We start from the raw sequence: 7,258 nt of genomic DNA on the forward strand, positions 1-7,258 counted from the left end.
ACCTCAAGCTCATACGATGCACACAACAAATGCAACAAAAATGACAAAACCTCATAAACTGATAAGTACCAGTAGTTAATATTTTATAGCACTATTGCATCAATGCAAATGGCATCAAAATTAACATGAACATGCATCAAAATACTTCTATCATGGAGAGCTCAATGAGGTGAACAATTTGATATATCATATGCATGATTCGGAGCAACGAGCGCGGAGATACGACATGTGGAAGAGGGCATAAAAATTACAAGGGGGTTCTGGATTAAGTGCAAATTACCCTCTGAAATCCCAGATCTAGGGTTCGGGCACGCGAACCGAGGTTGATCGGGGAGCTCGCCGGAGTGGAGGAAGAAGGCCGACCGGAGCTCGAGGATGAGGTGAGGCGCGAAGGTGGCGGGGTCGCCGGAGACCGAAGGAAGTGGAGGAGGCGCGTGGCCTCGGGCGGCGCGGCCCCGCTTGGGTGGCGGCGGTGGGAGGCGACGGCCGGCCGGGAGCTTGGCGGCGGCGCGGGGAGTGCTTGGACGGCGCTGCGGCGGTGATGGGCCTGGCGGGCCCGCCTCAGGCTGGCCGGACGACACATGGCACGCCCTGGTTGGCGCGGGGTGGCGGCGGCGACTTGTCCGGTGGGATCTGGACACGTCCGGCGGCAGTGAGGAGCAGGGCTAGGGTTTTGGACCCGGAATTTCGGAGGAGCTCACATATTTATAGGTAGAGGGAGTTTGGAGTGTCCAAATGAGGTGCATTTTTCGCCCACACGATCGTGATCCGACGACGGAGGGAATGGAAATGGTATAAGTGGCTTATTGAGCTGTTTTGGAGGGGTGTTGGGCTGCAACACACAAGAGGCCTTTGCGGTTACCGGGTTAACCGTTGGAGCATCAAACGGCCTCCAAATGGAACGAAATTTGACAGGCGGCTACCGGTGGTGTACCAAGGCCACTTGGCAAATATCGGTCCATTCCGAGAACATTTAACAACCGCTCACGAAAAGAGACAAGAGGGGTGCGCCGGTGCATGTAGGAGTGTCGGATTGCGAAACGGACAACAGGGAAAATGCTCGGATGCATGAGACGAACACATATGAAAATGCGATGCACATGATGACATGATATGAAATGCATGAGATGAACAAAATGCAAAACAAAGACAAAAACCCAACCACGAAGGGAATCTCATAACTTAAAGCCGAAAATGGCAAGAGTCGGAGTTACAAATATGGCAAGTTACATCCGAGGTGTTACAACACTCCACCACTACAAGAGGATCTCGTCCCGAGATCTAGGACTAAAAGAACTCTGAATATTTGGAACGGAGGTGGTCCTTGCATTCTCAGGTGGCTTCTCGGTCGGAATGGTGTGACCACTTCACTTTCAGGAATTTGATTGACTTGTTGCGAGTCTTGCGCTCAGTTTCTTCAAGAATAGCAATGGGATGCTCATGATAAGACAAATCTTCTTGGAGATCAATCTCTTTGAAGTTGATGGTGCGCTCAGGAGTCTTGAAGCACTTGTGAAGCTGTGACATGTGAAACACATCGTGCACATTTGCGAAGTTGGACGGAAGCTCAAGTTGATAGGCGAGGTCGCCTCTTTTGCCAATGATCTTGAAAGGACCCACGTATCTAGGGAAAAGCTTCCCTTTGATACCGAAGCGACGAGTGCCTTTCATTGGAGAGACGTGGAGGTAGACATGGTCTCTGTCAGCTGAGCTCCTGTGATAGATTCTTTGATTGGAAGGAAATGAGCCACTTTAGTAAGCTTGTTGATGACAACGAAGATAGCATCATTTCCACGCTTGGACTTGGGAAATCCAGTAACGAAGTCCATCTCGATATGGTCAAACATCCATTCTGGAATAGCAAGAGGTTGGAGGAGACCAGCTGGTCGTTGGTGTTCTGCTTTCACCCTTCTGCAGACATCACATTCATTCATGAATTGAGCAATTTCTCGCTTCATTCGAGTCCACCAATACGACTGCTTGAGGTCATGGTACATCTTCATACTTCCAGGATGAATGGATAGAAGGGAATTATGCGCCTCGTTCATAATGACTTTCCTTAGATCACCTTTAGGAACCACAATCCGGTCCTCGAAGAATAGAGTGTCTTTGTCATCAATGCGATAGCACTTGTATTTGGGTTGGCCCTTGGCAATCCCATGTTTCACCTTCTCCACCATGGAATCCAGGAATTTGATCTTCCAAAGTAGGAGAGACTTGGAGATTGGCAAGAAAGCCTTGAGGAACAACTTGGAGATTCAGTTTGCGGAAAGCTTCACAAAGGTCTGGTTGGAAGGGCTTGAGAATTAAGCTATTGCAGTAAGCATTCCTGCTCAAAGCATCTGCAATGACATTGGCCTTACCTGGAGTATACTCGGATTGTATTCTTGAATCATTTTGACCCAACGAGTCTGCCTGAGGTTGAGGTTGGGTTGAGTGAAGATGTACTTGAGGCTCTTATGATCTGTGAATATGTCCACTTTCCTTCCCAACAAGAGATGTCTCCACGTTAATAATGCATGGACAACTGCCGCCAACTCAAGGTCATGAGTGGTGTAGTTCCTTTCGTTGGGCTTCAACTGATGAGAGGTATAAGCCACAACTTTCTTTTCTTGCATTAACACATCATCAAGACCTTGTCAGGAGGCATCACAAAAAACTTCAAATGGCTTGGATTTGTTAGGAGGAGTTAAGATAGGAGCTGCGACCAGCTTCTCTCTCAGGGTGTTGAAAGCAACGTCACATTCAGGCGTCCATACATACTTGACATGCTTCTAGAGGAGGTTGGAAAGAGGCTTTGCAATCTTAGAGAAATTCTCAACGAATCTTCGACAATAGCTTGCAAGCCCAAGAAAATTGCGGAGCTGCTTGACATTCAGAGGAGGCTCCCAATTCACAATTGCAGACACCTTCTCGGGATTAACAGCGATGCCCTTGGCGGAGATGATATGACCAAGGTAAAGAACTTCGTCAAGCTAGAAGTCACACTTGGAAAAACTTCGCATAGAATTGATGCTCTCTGAGTTTGTCGAGTACCAATCTCAAATGCTTGGCATGATCCTCCTTATTCTTGGAAAAGACCAAGCTATCATCGAGATACACCAAGATGAAATCATTTGTCGAAGGGTTGAAGATGAAGTTCATCATGCGAGAGAACGTTGGAGGAGCATTGACAAGGCCGAAAGACATGACAGTATATTCATAAGAACCTTAGCTTGTTCTAAATGCTATCTTGGGGATATCTTGCTCACGAATGCGAATCTGATGATAACCCATACATAGGTCAAGCTTGTAGAATACTTTGGCCCCTTTCAGTTGCTCGAATAGCTCATTGATGTTGGGAAGTGGATACTTGTTCTTTATTGTCTTCTTGTTCAATGGGCGGTAGTCGACACAAAGTCGGTCCATGCCATCCTTCTTCTAGAGAAAAAGAACACCACAACCTCATGGAGATGAACTCGGTCTGATCAGACCCAGACGCTCTTGTTCATCGAGCTGTTTCTTCAATTCCTTCAATTCCTTTGGTCCAAGCTTGTAAGGATGCTTGCAAACGGGTTCCGTGCCAGGCTCAAGATCGATAACGAATTCAACTGGTCAGTGAGGAGTCATTCCTGGAAGCTCTTCTAGAAAGATGTCTTGATATTCACAAATGACTGGAATCTGAGAGATGGCATCCAACTCGCCCTTCTCATTGAGAGAAAACAGTCGAATGGTTTCGTCCCGAGCGACATAGATGATCACCTCCTTAGAAGAGTGTGCCAATTGAATTTCTTTGGCAGCACAATCAAGCAGAGCCTTGTGCTTAGAAAGCCAGTCCATGCCGAGAATTAGATCAATATCCGAGTCACCAAGAACAATTGGAGAAGCCAGAAATTTATAGTCGCCCATCTCGATACTGACATTCGGAACCATCATGCTAGAGCTCAAACGCTTAGCCAGAGAAACAAGTTGCAATGCTTTAGGTAATGCCTTAGTTCCAAAATTGTGCGTCGATGCAAAAGGATATGACATGAAAGAATGCGATGCACCAGTATCAAATAAGAATTTTGCAGGAATATCATTAACTGGAAGATTACCCATGATCACTTCTGAATAGTCCTCTGACTGAGCTGCATTCATCATGTTCACCTTAGCATGCTTGGGATTATGATTGACCACTGCATTGCTGGAAGATCTCACAGGAGGAGGAGGTGGAAGAAGCCTTTGGTTGAAGCACTTGTTTGCATAGTGCCCTTTCTGCTGACACTTGTTGCAAGTAACCTCTGAGAGCGGACAGTGATAAGGAGCACTTGACCTTGGAGCCTGAGACTGAGCTTTGTTCTGATAGCCTGGGTTGGGTGGTGTCGGATCACGGGTTCCGGCAAATCCTTGAGGTTCGAACACTGGGGTGCGCGCAAAGGTTTTCTTCCTATCGATCCACGCCCTAGCTCTCTAAGATCTCGTAGATGAACTCAACTAACTCACAACACAGAAAGACACAAGATTTATACTGGTTCGGGCCACCATTCTGGTGTAATACCCTACTCCGGTGTGGTGGTGGTGGATTGCCTCTTGGGCTGATGAAGAACATTTACAAGGGGAATAACAGCCTCCTGAGGTTGAGGTGTCCTTGTGCTCGGTGAACTACGATGGGTGAGATGATCTTGGATCTGCTCAGGTCCTTCCTCTCTCGTCCTCTCTCTCTCTCTCGACTCTCCCTTCTTTCTCCGTCTCTACTGTGATGGCTGGTTCTACTTATATAGGCCCTGGTCCTCTCCCCAAATATTGAGCGGGAAGGGAGCCAACAACGGCCAATTCAAAAGGGGACAACTAGTACTAGTTATCCTAACCAAAGGTGGTGTTCGCTTGCCAAAGGCTCTGGTGATGACGCCGTCTTGGGCTCCATGGTGACCTCCATCCTGCGGTCCTTCTAGTCTTGGTCTCGTTGCACCAATATGAAAACCTTTGTTGATGCCTCCATACTCCATACCTGCACTTTCCCCCTTGGCACCAAAGAGGAAACAAGGACACTGCGCGCACTGGCGCCCACCTGGTCTCGATCGTCATGGCTCACATCACGAGGACCTCACAAGGTTTGCCCTGCCTTGATCTCTCCGCCCCTCGTGAGCCTGCCTGGCTAGGCCACTCCTAAGGAGGTCTTGCGTTGTCCGCCTCGCGGGCTTGGCCCCTCGTGAGGGTCTTGAATGCCTTGTCGATGAAGATGGGCCGTACAGACCTGCTAGCACGCCGTGGGACGCAGGCAGACAAGTCTGGGGACCCCCGTTCCCAGGACACTGACAGTAGCCCCCGGGCCCAAGGCGCGCTCGGGCTTGGCTTCGAGCTGAAGCCAAAGGGTCAAGCGTGGAGTGCTGCGGGCCCCCAAAGCCTGTGGCCTCGGTTGACGCGTGGTGGTTGATTGGACGTGGGCGTCTCCGATTCCCCATGTTGCCTTTGAATCTGCCTGGCTACGCGGCCTTCACATCCTACACAGTTATTCTCCCATTGCCCACGCCTTGCTTCCACAGTCCTTCTACTTCCTCGAGACTCTGCCCCTCCTCTCCGATCTGACCTGCACTCCGCCCGCTTCATCGCCATGGCACCGAAACAAGCTGACAAGGGGAAGAAACCGTTGTCACCGCCAAATGCGCCTCCGGCTGCCAAGCCTGCCGTCGGCCGATCCTTGGTGCTCAAGGACAAGGCCATGGACAAGGTGCGTCCCATCTCGCCACCAGTTTCAACGAGTGGGGGGAGACGGTGCCCTGGCCTGCGTCTCGCGCTCGCATCGCTCGGACGGTCACCGAGGTCCCAATCTTCATCGATTCCCCCTTTATCTGCCTTCTTCGATGCGGTGCTTGAACACTACCAGATCCATATGCTGCATCTCGACCCCCAATCCGTGACTCTCCTTACCGTCTTCGCCTTTGTGTGTGAGGCCATGGTCGGCATCGCTCCTCCTGTGGCCCTTCTCCACCATTTCTTCTCATTGCATCTAACCGATCCCCAGCAAAGCTCGGGGTGCATGAGCTTCCAGGTCATGGTTGCTACGGCAGGCACGGGAATCGACTTCGAGCTTCCTCCATCTAAGAGCGAGTTTCGGACACGGTGGGTATTTGTCGACGCTGGTGTGCTCAGCCCCCTGCTCCACGCCCCGTCAGCCCCTGTGTTGCTCATGTCTATTTCCGGCTAAGGATGCTGAAGGACCGCGGTGTGACCGCTCCGATGGTGGTGAGGGATTTTATCAGGCACCAGGTTGCTCCGCTTCAACACCATTCTCGCCCGATGTGGACCTTGCTCAGCAGTTAGGACCATATGAGGTTTCAGCAGTCCGGGAACCCCCTTGGGGTGCGGCAAATGGTGCTCAAGGTCCTGATAGGTGTCCCTTCGATGGATGACTTGCCCGGGAAGAACTGTCTGTTGTATCACTGCGGTAACAAGGCTAAATTTGTGGGGAGCATGCCTTCCTTTGACGAGTGGGGGCTGCGTCCGGACGGCCTGGTGGGGTCTCGCGAGAACCCTGCCAGTGTGGTTCCCCTCTTTGTTGTTGGCGCTGATCTCGCCCTAAATGTGGGTGTAGGGGGACGAGCGCCGCTGGAGGCTGGCGGCACAAGTGCTTATGTGCTGACGCCGCCTGGGGCTCCCGAGGCGTCGTCCTCATGATCCCGTGATTCTTGGACGCCGGTTGCTAAGGCGAGGCAGCACGCGGCTCCCGAGGCCGAAACTCCGGAGGCCTCGGGAGGTCGCGGTGAGATGGCGCCCGACTGTTCTCCGCAGCCAGGCACCCCTCTCCGGCTTCACCCCGCACAGGCCGCCACATTCAGCGCTTCAGTCGGCTTTGCATGGACTTTGAGGAGCTCCGCAAGAGGAAAGAATCTTCGAGCGGCAGTGGTATATTCGGGCCATTGAAGCGACGAAAGTACATTGTCGTCGATGAGTAAGTACCTTATTTTTGTGATCTTCTATGAGCCATCTTCCCTTCCTGACAGTTGTTCCCTCAGGACCCCTTCTACCGAGGCTGTGTAGTCTCCTGAGAAGCTGCTCCCTCTTGTCCCATCGCACCCGCCAAGCTCCGGCGCCGCAGGTTCGGGCCCCGCCCATGATGTGGGGTCAGCCGTTGGAGTTGGCCCGTCATCAAGGCGCCCCGAGCTCGCGCCTTCGCCGTCCTTTCTTCGCGGCCTCGCTCGGAGCGCAGTAGGCATGCCAAGGGCATCTCCCTGGTCACGGTCGCTAGCTGGCTAGCCTTGGCCCTAGGGTATTCTTCAAGCAGCGGGCCTTATTCGGC

The sequence above is a fragment of the Triticum urartu genome, chromosome 4 (genome assembly GCF_003073215.2).
Source record: "Triticum urartu cultivar G1812 chromosome 4, Tu2.1, whole genome shotgun sequence".
NCBI lineage: Eukaryota > Viridiplantae > Streptophyta > Magnoliopsida > Poales > Poaceae > Triticum > Triticum urartu.